The sequence below is a fragment of the Ambystoma mexicanum genome, chromosome 11 (genome assembly GCF_040938575.1).
Source record: "Ambystoma mexicanum isolate Mex_15411 chromosome 11, UKY_AmexF1_1, whole genome shotgun sequence".
Lineage (NCBI taxonomy): Eukaryota > Metazoa > Chordata > Amphibia > Caudata > Ambystomatidae > Ambystoma > Ambystoma mexicanum.
The window spans coordinates 1,127,291,796-1,127,305,211 of NC_090934.1; positions in this window are offsets into that span (position 1 = coordinate 1,127,291,796).

The window sequence follows — 13,416 nt, forward strand, 5'->3', positions numbered from 1 at the left end:
ACATCACACACCCCAACTGCTGCCCAGCTCCATCCTCGGAGCTCAGGCACCCCCACATCTAGCCCTGCAGGCGCCGAACGATGCAGAGCTCAGTAGGGTGAAGTCGCCCTAATGGCCACTTAACTAGAACTGTTGTGGGGTAAAGAGAATCACTTCCGTAAGGCTCCCGTTAAATCAACATTAACCACAGTGCTTATGACAAATAGTGCAATAGTCTGACCTTCTCTACTGAAGGATGCGCAAGCGACTATATTCAAGTCCCACGTGCCACGCCATCTTGCGGCACCTTCTTCATGCATCACTTATCTCTTCCGAGCTCTTTCTCTGTACGAACTTCTGACTCCTGGGGACATCCTTGCGCATCGAGCCATCCCATGGCATCCTCCGGGGTTTCAAAAAACAACATTTTATGTTTAATAATGACTTTCAATTTTGCCGGATAAAGTAACATATATTTGTGGTCCGCCTCTCTCAATCTCCGTTTTACTGTCCCAAAGTTCATGCGGCTACGCTGCACAGACAGGGTGTAATCCGGGTAAGCTGTGATGTTTGCCGCTCCTCGTGTGATCGTTCCTCCCTTACGAAAGTGTTCCAGTATCCTCTCCCGGTCACGGTAATTAAGAATTTTGGCGATCACAGGCCTAGGCGGGTTCCCCGGTGGCGGCCTCCTTGTTAGGGCTCTGTGTGCCCTTTCCACTGCAAATCCTTGGGATAGGGCTCCTCCGGGTATCTCTTGCAATAACATGGATTCAATGAATTCTGTGGGATCGTGGCCCTCCAGTCCCTCCGGCAGGCCCACGATGCGGATGTTGTTTCGTCGGGCTCGTCCTTCCGCCTCCTCCGCTCTGCTCTCCAGGTTGCCCACTCTTTCTATCAGGGCGTGCAGTTCGGCTTAATGGGAGGCGCAATCCGCAGTATTCGGGCCGACTTCCTTCTCAAGGGACTCCGTGCGCTCTGCCAAGGCCCTGACATCCTGTCGGAGTAGGTTAACGTCCTCCTGCACCTCTCCAACCTTGAGGTCCAGTGCCGTTTTTAGTTCAGTGACGGCTAGTTCGAGCTTAGATTCCCAGGCCGCCCTTAGGTCCGCAATCGCAGCCAGGATTTCTTGGTTAGTGCCCGAAGTCGTCATGCCGCTCGCAGCCAGCTTGTCCCTGCTCTTGGTAATGTCTTGACCCGGGGACGTCTTAGTGAAGTCGTCTAGGGTGGGCTGTTTCGCCTTCGGCCTCACCGTTCTATTCGACATGACCCAGGGGACCTATAGTTTGCTCAAGTGACAAATGTGCACTCAGTGCGCCGCTTTCGCTGGGTCACCGTGCGGCCTGCTTCTTCCTTTGTTCCGGACCCTGGTCGGCCATTTTGTGTCGTCTTTCGTCTCCGGTGTTCCTTATCTTCTTCCGCACCGATCTCTGCCGCCGTCACTCCTGCACCATCTAGAAGTTCACCGCACGTAGCCCAATCATTCACACACTGGCATGTGTATTTTCAGCGGTCGACGGCCCGTCTTCACGCACTTTTTTGCCCGGATCATTGCAGGATCTCGGGAGCTCCTCCAGAACGGGTCCTCCTACATGGCCCTCGTAGCCACACCCCCGCAGTATGCTGATACTTATATGCATATGCTTCCCTTAATGGTGGAGGCAATGAAGGTAGACTCATTCACATTTAGTATAATACGCTTCTATAACATTTTGTTTTTAAAAATGGTCATGGTAGGTTATGTGATGTTTCTACTTTCCAAGTCAGTTCTATAACACGGGATTATTTTAGTTCATGGTAAGTGCTAGAAAAGAAAGTGGTAAAGTAGAGAAATTGCTAAGTGAGCACACATCTCAGCTTCACTTCTTAACCAATGTGTGATCCTGGGCATCTCATTTAATATTGTATAGTCTAACCTGTCAAAATTGCAAGTCCTTAAACCTTTCAAAATTGTCACCCTTCAAAGAGATTTCTTTCTCAGGGTATGATTTTCAAAAAAGCCCCACTCATCGTTTCACTGGCTAGAGTGTTGCTTCCTCTATAATAATGGTTGAATTAATACAATTCACAACAGTCAGTTGTTTATTTTCTCTCTAATGACAACATTACGTAAAAACCATGTGCCTCTACGAATCTCAATCTGTCTGGATACGGGCACCTTCCTTGTAGATTAATCTTAATCCACTATCTATGCTATGGTATGTGTAGCTTTCTCCTTGCTTCCCATTGGTCTCCTGTATCCATGCTTGAGCACTACTGCCTTCTGGGAGGGAGCTAATCTGAGTCATCTGTCTATTCTACATTATGTGCACCCTTTTCATACGATCTGTAGCCTTCATGTACACTATGGTCGGAATACCTTTCTCGTTGCAAATATGATGAAAAGTGCCCTGTACCTAGGCCAGAACACAAAATCCTCATCGTGGACTGCTAATGTTGGCCTTGAAATGCTTCTTGTTCATCATTTTGATTAAAGCAGGAGGGTAAGGGGACTGGCAGGGAGCATGCTGCGAGGCAACACATCAAGCTATGTTTTGTGATCCGCCTGACGAGGGGTACGTGACCAGATATTCTGGATCCCTTTATTTCTTTTTTGGGTGGAGGTAGTCCCAAAGCTGTCTGTGCCCAGGGCCCCCAAATTGATTAAAATTGCCCTGCAAATGGCCATCCTTCCCGCAAGAACCTGAGCCCTGTACACATATAGAAATGATAACAGAAGAGATGCCCAGAAGACTGGTCTACAAACTATACAAGTCAATCAAGACGAGCCAATTGCAGCAAAATAAAGCGAACCTTAAATGGGAAAAGGATCTAGAAATAACCATTGACGAAACCAAATGGCAAAAATATTGTTTGTTGACTAGAGATGTATCCCGGCTAAGACTTATACAGTTTAAAATACTGAACCAATTAAATTATACCCCAGCGATGGTAGTGCAATTGTATCCTGGTACGACAAATGAATGTATGAAATGTGGTTATGAGGGGGCAGATTCAATGCATATGTACCGGAATTGTCCAAATATTACTCAGTTTTGGTCACGAGGTATCGGGGGCATTCCATGATATGACCTGCCCCCCTCCCTGCCCTCTACTCACACAATTGAAATACCTGCTGAGAGACATCGGTAAAGTGTCCATCAAAATACAAAGGCTGTTTAATATGGGCTGTATACTTGCGAAAAAATGCATAATGTTGAAATGGAAATCCAGGCGGGCACCAACTTCTCAGGAGTGGTTAAGAGAAATGACCTTTGTGAGTGAACTGGAGGAGGGATACACCTGGTCGATCAATGTGTTGAGTAGACCAAAAGGTATATGGGGCACATTTAAGGAATACCTTACCAGTAAAAAAAATGGAAAAAACATGAGATGTAATATACACGAGAAACTATGAGATGGCGATTTGCTGTAATTGTGTGATCTGGAAGTTTGTTGTAACCTGCTAACATGCAACCTAAATAAAGAATCAAAAAAGATTTGGTAGGACAGTAGTGACAGCAGCAACACGGGTGACAAATTCAACACATACGATCTAACAAGTGTGAATAGGGGAAGGAGAAGAACGATGGGGAAGAAGAGGAAAGAGAGGAGCTAACAGTGATTGGGGAAGTAGGCTTCGCAGCAGGAAGGCTAGAATGGCAGTAGTGAAAAGACCACAGCGAGGGAATAAGCCCAGAGCTCAAACCCAGTTGCCTCTTCTGCAGAAGGCACAAAGTGACGTGCATTATGTACCCTGGCAGACCATGGACAGGGATAATTTGGTGTAAAGTTTACTTTCACTAATAGCTGGAGCTAGCAAGTGGTTTTATGTATTTGAGAAGGTGACAGCAGGGATCCCGTTGGCCATAGGGAACATTAAGAGTTTATTAGCAGTATTGCTGGGGGAACGAAGTGACATTTGGCAACAAGCAGGGTATGCAGGGGTACATTTGAGCTCAAACATACCTGATGGAGCACCTTTTAACAATTATCGAGCACATGTGTGGAAAGCTCTGAGAGAGCTGTATCCAGATACGTCAGACATGGGGGTCAATATTAGCACATAAAATGAAGCCAGATGAGGACACTGCAGAATATATATACGATCAATACAAGAGATGTGGACACAGGAAAATAAACAGTCATGGGAAGATAAAATACCTTCATTCTATCACATTCTAGTGAGGGGGGCTCCCCACCGATGTGCAGGTTTCCCTAGAATAAATAGTAGGGAATACAAGCGAAAGGATGGCCTGAGATACAGGCAACAATGGTGCATTATTGTAAAAGGAAACAGGAAAAAGAAAGACAGCAGACAATGCGCTAAAAGCAGGAAACAAATGAGTGCCGAAAAAACTGGCCAAAATAAGCATGGAGGGAGTAGTGCTCACAGGACCAGTTGTTGTTCTACCCACCCAACAGTTGGGGTTTCCAATAGCAGTGTTAACACAGCCAAGAGGATATACACAAGCACCATAAAATCAGCAACGGGGGGGGGGGTACAACAGATGCAACAGCAATCTGGGTTTACAAATACACAACAGCCTGTATTTTCCTATATGGGAGGAGTAAACCAGGACACGGGACAATACCAGAAAGGAAGGGGATATTCTCCAAGGGGAAGGGGATCTGGATACAGGGGTTTGGGACCACGGTTTGGAGGTCAGTGTTTTGTGTGCAACAACTTTGGTCACTTTGCCCGAACCTGCCAGCTCATTCCACAAACAGGGCAGCAAGAAGGAGTGCTGCAACAAAAGTCATATGCAGACACCCACACAATCTCAACTAATGCAAACGATAACACAGCAGTAAATACAATTGCAGCCCACACAGACACAGGTTGTATCAACACAGGGACAAGTACCAGTGCAAGGAGGGGTGATGTCTGGAATGCAGGGTACAGTGAGCAAACATCAAGCGCCAGCTCAGACACACAAGAGAAGGTGACGATATTGGGTCACAATGCAGTGCCTCAATACACAGGAGTTATAATGGTGCACGGAATCCATTCACGTCCTCCGCAAACCCATTGTCCCAATAGTGGTGCCAACAGGAAGTACGAGTGTGTCCTGTCCTAGCAGTAACTTAAGACCCTGAACAGGAGCCCGAGGTAGTAGTTCAAACAGGTGTTAAGAAAGACTCATTTATGTGAAGTTTTCCCTTCAGTTGTGTACCCCCCCCAACTTTTTGCTGCTGTTTAAACACCATAGTCTGACTTTGTCCGTAAAGCACAGCCTTCAGCTGATCTACCATGGGCTTTTGCTCACTTTGTTATGGGGAAACTGACATGCCCTTAAATAAAGGCAGTCAGTACTGGGAGACTTTGTTTCCCTTAGTCCTTTCCAATGTTGCAACTTTTCTGCAACATGTTATAAGTACAGTACAGTGCGCTTGGGTCTCCCTTTCATTTTCAAAGGCCCTATACTCCCTCAAAGGATTTTTCAGGAGAAGTGCAGATGTGTCTTGGATAGGGCTGGTGGCAGCTTATCTATTATTTTTAACACTTTCTTGCCATGCAAACCACGTTTACAGCAGTTGGCACAGGAAGGTGGTCTGGCTCCAAAATGGCCATGCCATGAGGTTCTTTGTCCTGCCCTTTGGCCATCTTGACCCTTTGCCTTCCCCAGGTCGAGCCGACCCAGGGCAGTCCTTATTTGGGCATGCATTCTCCTGTGAAACTCCAAGCTTTCGCAGGCTTCTGCATGCCTTGTGTGTGCACTTCCAGAATTTGGGCTGCACTGTCTAGTTCCAATACACATCCTGGGTGCCAGAGAGTATGGTGTGCTGTCAATGATGGGGACCACCGTGGTCTGTGATTGGTCCATGTCTGGTGTGCCTGTATGTGAGCAGATCTCCCTTTGGGTCTTCTTTGTTTTGGCGCAAAGAAGATTCTGGATAAGGGACGGCCCCAAACACCCTCACCAGGTCGATCTCCTGGGTTCTCATTTACCAAGGATAGGATCCAAGCATGCTGAAACTAAGAAGCTGAGTCGAGGAACCACTGGTGACCCATTGGAAGGTTTGGCACCCTGAGCCCGCTGTCGTCCCGCTGGACCTCTCTGCATCTGATCGAACTCGAAGGTCTGCGAAGACGCTTCAACCCATTAGAATAGTGGGACCAAGGATTCTCGGCACCTTCATCAAACCCTGCAAGTAAGCTTTCTCGGAACTGTCCCTGGGCCAACCAGTGGGCTGACCAGCGTGCGCAGGACCTTTGCTCTGACACTGCCGCCTTTTCGAGGAGACCCTTGAAACTTGGTACATTGCAAGCTCTGTGTTCACGGCACTCTCACACCGAATTTCATACACTTGGCATTCCCAGGTCTGGATTATAGAGATCGAGCACCCAAACCAGAGTACACGCGGTTACCGTGTCACCCAGCCGTGGTGATGAACTTTTCAGTTGCCCTGTTGCTGTGCCCCTCACATTTAAACAAAAAACTATTAGTGAGCAATATCTCGCAACTAGGTAGACTCTGTGCTAGCTAGTCCAGATGAAATTGCATATATGAGCCAGTGTCACAATTAGACAGAATTGTGGATATTAGCATTACGTCATATCTAGACAGAACTGTAATACTAGCTTGCGCCATATATAGAGAACTGTAATACTAGCTTGCATCATATCTAGATAGAATTGTGAAGATTAGCTTGCGTCACATCTAGACAGAATTGTGAATAATAGCATTGCATCACATCTAGACAGAACTGTAATATTAGCTAGCGTCATATCTAGACAGAATTGTGAAGATTAGCCTCCTTCACACCTAGACAGAATTGTGAAGATTAGCCTCTTTCATGTCTAGACAGAATTGCGGAGATTAGCCTCTGTCACATCTAGACAAAATTGTGAAGATAAGCCTCCATCACATCTAGAGAGAATTGAAATACTAGCTTGCATCACATCTAAACAGAATTGTGAAGACTAGCATTGCATCATATCTAGACAACTGTAATATTAGCTTGCGTCATATCTAGACAGAATTGTGAATGTCAGCTTGCACCACACCTAGACAGGATTGTAAAGATTAGCTTGTGTCGCATCTATACAGATTTGTGAAGTCTGCTTGTATCACATCTTGATAGAACTGTAAAGATTAGCATTGAGTCACATCTAGACAGGATTGTAACAATTAGCATGCATCACTTCTAAATAGTAATGCCACTAACGAACCCCACTAAGAAACCTTACCCCTCTGCATACAGATCTCTAACTAAACACAACCATACGCTAATGCACAACAAATCAGAGACTTCACCACACTGCAACAACAAAATATACTACACATAACCTCACACAACAGCACACGACAGCTCCCAACCAAAAAGCACAACTAAACTCGGCAAACAGTGCAAACTGAACTATGGCTGCCAACAGCACATCACTGCTCTCTTGCCTTTCTCCCGCTTAATTCCCTCTGTTTCAGGTCCAGTGTGTCCATCCATCTGGGGACTAACAATGGCTGTGCCAAGGTGATGAAGAGTGTGGCGCTGACGCAGGGGGCAGCTGTCATAATGGACATGTGGTGGGCCCCTGGATTGAAGGCCTACGTCCAGCTTTCTGCTTGACTGGAGTGGGGGTTGTGCGATTGTTACATTGCACAGCCCTGCCTTGGTGGTGCCTCGAAACAGTGCGTGCCATGGAATTTGCGCTAAGGGAGAGAGTGGCGGAGCAAAGTAAGAAGCAAGAATTGCTAAGCAGGAAGAGGGGAACTAACAACTACTGGTCTGAAAAGAGTGCTGAAAATGTGACCGCTATCCCTGATGAGTTCCGCCTGTTTTCCAAGGCTGCCACTTTCCTTACATCTTTGCTGCTTCCAGGTTTACAGGCTGCAGCCAATGCGAAATGGCTCCAGCTTACAAGATACGAGTTGCTGCAGCTGGCCAATTCAACAGCAAAAGGCTTAAATGCAATGCAGTAAAGGAAGAGTTGAGAGCACTACGTTTGTGGCTCTTCAAAATCGATATGTTATAGACCTTTTAACAGCTATAGAATGTGGAGTGTGCGCCAAATTTGGGAGTAGCTGCTGCACAGTGGTGCCTGATGGATACATATATGCCGTGCTCCAGATAAGATTTTGATGTGGGAATATTTTACTCCCTATTCTTAAACTTTGTGAGTAAATGTGATTTTAAGAGAGTAAACATGACTTTTCTCCTTTGCAAGAGAGTAAAATGTATGACATCCAGCCGATGTGTGCAAAAACTGTATGGAAATCATTACTATGCAGCAGCTTTCTGCATTGTGATAGAATACACCTTTCATTATTTCTCTAAGGTCTGACCATTATATCTCTCCAGTATATATTTAAAAGTTGAAAACACAAAAACCTAGCAATTACATAGTAAAGCAAGCATGAATTGTATTGCGTGTTTTGATGTTCGATAGCAGAATAGTCTTTTGATGTTTAATGAAAGTCCTAATTTTCCTGAGCTATTTCTACCTTATGGTATGCCAATGTTATGATACAACAGGGCAGAGAGGCAAGGATTCCATGCTAAATTCTATATCTAATCTCAAGGTCAAATGGTTATTTATATAGTGCTTTTGTCAAAGCACTGTACATAGTACATATTTATCACAATTATCACCAAACCAAAGTCGGTACTCCTTTATCGACCTTGAAGGGATGAATGGCTGAGTGCCGGGATTCGAACCTGCAACCTACAGATCACAGCAATGAGTGCTCAACCGGCTGAGCTATCTTATTGGCTAACATCCTTCAGAGGTTGGTTAACTGAGTATCGACTGAGGTATAATAAACACAGTGCCTAGATGTTGGACGAACCATGTATGAAACACTACATAAAGTTAAAAACCTATCGATTATCACAGACAGGTTTTGCTGAGTTTCTATTTCAATGACAAATATAACTTTCATTTTTTTTTTTTTTAACAGCTCTTGCACTTCCTGGAGAGAAAGGTTTTAGATGTTTTAATTGTAGTCTTGAAGATTTGAGAGGCTAGAACAACAGCTGTGATTGGTGTAATGACAATCACTCACCCTTGAACAAAGAATCTGCTGCCACTGACCATTTATAGTAATGTACCAATGGACTTCAAGGTTGAATGGATGTAAACTAGACCATGCATAGTCATCATTTTAACACTGTTTTTAGAATTAGAATGTAAATTAAATTATAAGTGTAAAAATGATCTGCCTCTGCATGATTATGCACACAGCACAGGAACTCTGAAAAATACAATTGTGCAATACTGGTTTGCTTTCACTGGAAAAAAAAGCATTTCGTACAAAATATTAATTCTAAATTGCAACTTAGTTTTCCATCTTATTAATTTTACAACCCTAAAATGCTAGGAAAATAAAAATGCACAGTGCTTTTGTTTGCTACATGAGCAGCATCACAGCTGAAACTGAATGTAAATAAACCATTCCTTTTATCACAGTGTGCAGTTTATTTTTTTTTAAAGGCTTCAGAGAAATGCATTCTGTTTCAGAGGCTTTTAATTACATCCATGTAAATAAAAATCAAAAGAAGCCTTCTGGTTTCTGTCAAGTAATCTGACCTTTGCACTGCCCTCTACTCTAAACTTGAGTATAAATGTACACAGGCAAATAATAAAGCTGTCGTTTTTACAAGATTTCCATGCGTAAAAAGGCCTTGTATGCATCTTATCTGGAGGCCTGCCATATATGATGGGATATGATATGGCATTTATAACGCGCCTATACACAAGTGTTTCAAGGCATGACAAGGCAGGGAGGGGGAACAGATGGAAGAAAGGCAACGATCTTACTAGGCCAGGCGACATTGAGATCACACAAGTGCAGAGGAAGGGGACAAGTGTGGGGGAAGGGGTAGTGCAGTACATGGGATCGACAGTAAAAAATAAATAGAATAAATAAAGCAATAAGTAAAAAGTGTGGCCTGCTGGTGGCAAGTGCAAGGGTAAGTTCAGACATCAGGTGTCACGTGCTGGTAGGAGACTGTAGGGATACATAAAACAGTCCCCAAGTGCAGGGGTTGCCAGGGAGGCAGTGCAGGTGTGCAACTGGCGGGGAAGGGGACCTGGGCCCGAGGTCAGAGGGTGGCCAGGTGACCAGTGCAGTTTCAATTTCAGCCAGGAGTTCAGCAGGCGAGAGGAGGAGAGAAAGCAGAAGCAAAGAGGAAGGTTTTGACGTGCTTCTGGAACCGGAGATGGTTCTCTTCAAGTTTCAGGGAGGCTGTTCCAGAGGGAGGCCCCAGCCAAAGAAAGAGATCTAACCCCAGCTCGTTGCTTGGAGAAGCAACTGACTGAGGGAGTTGGAGGCGGATGACTGAAGAGCTTGAGAAGGAAGATATTTAGGAAGAGAGAGTTGAAGGTATTGAGGCCCCAGAAGGCCTTGTGGACAATGCAGAGGGTTTTGAACTTAATCCTCGCAGCCACTGGGAGCCAGTGTAGTGATTTCAGTCCTGGAGAGATACGATCCCTGGGCTTGAGGCCACGGACAAGTCTCGCAGTCCTGTTCTGGATGAGAGAGTGGAGAGTAGAAGCAGGCCGATTTAAAAAAAAGCTTTTGCAGTAGTCCAGCCTAGAGTGAACCAGAGCTCTGGAGACAGTGAGCCTCTGGGGGAAAGAGAGGAAAGGAAGAATACCTCCGAGGAGGTGGAGCTGGAGTGTCACTTCTTAGAGACGTCAGATGTGAGGAGAGAAGGAGGGTGTAGAGTCGAAGATGACCCTGAGGTTTTTAGCCACACTGTTTCATGTTATTTCCTCCCATCCCCAACCGCCCTCTTCCGCTCTCTCGAGCCTACCCCACGTCAAGCTTTTCCGTAACCTTTCCCACGGGTGCTTCTCCCTCGTCTCCCCCTGAAGAGTTATCTTCCTATGGCCTTGTCTGGTCATGCCCAGATAATGTAGCAACTATGTGCCTCCAGGCTACCAACGTGCCCCCTTCTGCCCCCCCCGTTCACTGCATCATTCCACACTACAGTTTCGGCATCTGCCCATTTTCGCAGATCCCGCCACCAAGCTTCAACCTTCGGTCCTTTACTAGCTTTCTAGCTCATAGCTATTCTGCGATTCGCTGTTCTAGAAGCCAGATCCTTGAGTTTACTCAAGTGTTTCAGTTTGCGCGGCCTGGAGAACCACCCCCCCCCCCAACATACACACCCACAGGGAATCCACATCCAGATTTCTCTCTCTAAGATGGGCTACTTTCCCCCCAGAATCTCTATTTCAGGGCATGCCCAGAACATGTGTATAATCTCCCCACATTTTGGACATGTTTGTATGCCTGCATTTTGAAACTTGGCTATGTTCCTGGGGGTCATATATGCTCTTTGGGTAACATATAACTGAATCTGTTGTAGTCTCGCGTTCCTTGATACTTTCTTGTGGTATCCCTGTGCCCTCACCCACAGTCCATCTCCCATTGCTTCCCCGGCTTCTTGCTCCCAATCCCTCCTTGTTTGGGTCACATCCTTCCCCACTCTAGACTTCAACAGTTCATATATTTGTGAGACCTTGTGCCCTCTCTCAGACACATCCTGGAATGTTTCAATGGCGGTATCGAGCTGTTGGGCCGGCACTGTCTCCAGCCATATGCCTTTTATCCTCTTCAACAGCCTAGCGTAAGTAATGTATTGCCCACGGTGTAAGCCGGTGTCTTCTACCAGTGTGTCAAACTCCACCGCCTTCCCGTCTAGCCAATATCTCCCAGGGTTGCTATGCCCACCGGTTCCCACTGTCTCCTGATCACCCTTCTCATCTGCTCCTCCGCCCCTCTCAATGCCACCAACGGCATATGCTGAGAATTACTTGGCAGGCTCTTCGCCACATTTTCCAGCCTAATTCTATCAATCTCGTCCCTTCTCCTCGCTGTGCATTAGGTAGCCATATCGATTCGTTCAAGAAATATGGGTTACATCCCGACTTCAGCAGTATAGACTCTGATGTAGAGTCCTGTGATAACCACTTTGCTACATATTGCAGTTGGCTACCTAAATAATATATCTAAAAATTGGGTAGTCTAATGCCTCCGTGGTCATATGGGTTCTGTAATTTCCATAATGCTACCCTATTTCTTGAGTTGTGCCAAATGAACTCTACATATACTCTGGACTTTAGTGAAGAATCGTTTGGGTATCATGTATGGTATGTTCGCAAAATAGTGTAATAGCCTGGGCAGTACCACCATCTTCAACAGTGCCACTATTCCCATCATGGTCAAGGGGAGCTTGGCCCAAAACACTATGCTATTTTCAATCCTAACCAGCGCCTTCTCAGTGTTTTGCTTGTGTTCAGCCTCAACCTTATGGTACACATCTATCCAAGTATCTAAAGGTCTCTTTTTCCCATTTAATCTGCAATACCGGCAGTTCTTCCCACGGTAACCCCACGTATCTACCCAGGGGGAATATACATGATTTCTTGGGGCTCACTGTTATGCCAGACAATGCCGCGTATCACTGCATAACTTCCAAAATATACTGGAGGTTTTCCTCACGGTATTTTAAGTACGTCATCCGCATACATTGATATCAAATGTTGTCCTCCATTCGTGCTAATCCCTACCTCCCCGTACGCTTGCCTCAAGTATATCGCCAGGGGTTCGAGTGCTAATATAAAAAGCATTGGGGACCAAGGGCATCCTTGTCTGGTGCCCCTCCAAGATTCCACCGTTCTGAAATGGTCACCCCGTCCTAACTCGAGCCAACGGACTACTATACAACAGTTGAATCCATTTCAAATATGAGGGCCCAACCCCATATTCCCTCAAGGCTGCCACCAACCAGGGCCACTTGACCGAGTCAAAGGCCCTCACTGCATCTAATGAAACTACTGCTACCTCTTGGGAGCTTCCTTCCGTCTGTTCTATGATGTGATGGCGTCTCCTAAGGTTGTTGGATATACTCCTGTGCGAACCATACCCCGTCTGATCGGGGTGTATGAGTCTATTGATCATTGGTCGCAACCTGTTGGCCATCACTGCTGTAAGTATTTTGCTGTCTTGATTGATCATTGATAGTGGTCTATAAGATCTGCAGTCTGTGCTCGGTTTATTGGGCTTAAGTAGTGGAATGATAGTCGCCTCTCTGAGGGACTCTGGCAACGTGCCTCTGTCGAATGCCTCATTCAACATTGCAAGCATTGGGGGTAGCAAGTCTGACCTGTATGTTTTGTAAAATTAACTTGGGAGTCCATCCGCCCCTGGGGCATTACTAGTGGGTAATAGCTTGATCACTCCCTCTGGGGCCTCCAAGTTCTCTCTTTCCGCAGCCATCAGTTTGGGAAGGCCAATCTCTGCAAATGTCCCCAGCACCTCCATTTCCTCCCCTCCGGTAGCATCTGTGTACAGTCGCTGGTAATACACCAAGAAGCATTTATTCACCCCCTTCAGGCGTGTCTGATGTCTGCCCATCTACCCCATGCACTGCTCTTATAGTTTGTTGGGGGGTCTCGCTTCTACATAGCCAGGCTAATAACCTGCCCGGCTTATCCCCTTCTGCATG